Consider the following 523-nt stretch of genomic DNA (forward strand, 5'->3'; position numbering starts at 1 on the left):
GACCACTAGAATTAGGTCAATACCATATACTTGGCTAGTCACCAGTTGGGGACGTAAACACCTATATGATGATTGATATTAACAATGTTGGTGGGGCCTGATGCTATTCAGCAATACGGAAGGGCTGACATATGAAAGAGGAAAGATCAGTGATGATACTGCTGTTGGCGTCACATTTCACATAAAGAGGAAAGTAATTCCTTCTCTACAACACCGGGTATTCACAGGAAGTCTCCTCTCCAGGTACTAACCCAGCCCAACGCTGTTTGGCTTCCAAGATCGGACGAGATCGGGCATTGGCAGCGTGGTATGATAGTAGAGGAGATATGTGATTTGTATACCAATGAGAGTGCACCTATATAAGAATTTGATAAAAGGATATAATAGAAGAAAAAATAAATAAAGAATGAGAAACACAAGAGTGTGGATCTGCTTTCTACGTTAGACACGGCGCAGCAGACCCCACCTCAGTGGTGTCGTGCGCCCTGAATCGTAGATGAGAGTCCACAGAAAAATAGTGAAT

At 43.0% G+C, this 523-nt stretch overlaps 1 pseudogene; it reads right to left on the reverse strand.

Annotated features, from left to right (window-relative positions):
• Positions 1-202: 202 nt before the first annotated feature.
• Positions 203-321, reverse strand: LOC134913504 (5S ribosomal RNA; annotated as a pseudogene).
• Between the last annotated feature and the right edge of the window lie 202 nt (positions 322-523).

The sequence above is a fragment of the Pseudophryne corroboree genome, chromosome 4, assembly GCF_028390025.1.
Source record: "Pseudophryne corroboree isolate aPseCor3 chromosome 4, aPseCor3.hap2, whole genome shotgun sequence".
Taxonomy (NCBI): Eukaryota; Metazoa; Chordata; class Amphibia; order Anura; family Myobatrachidae; genus Pseudophryne; species Pseudophryne corroboree.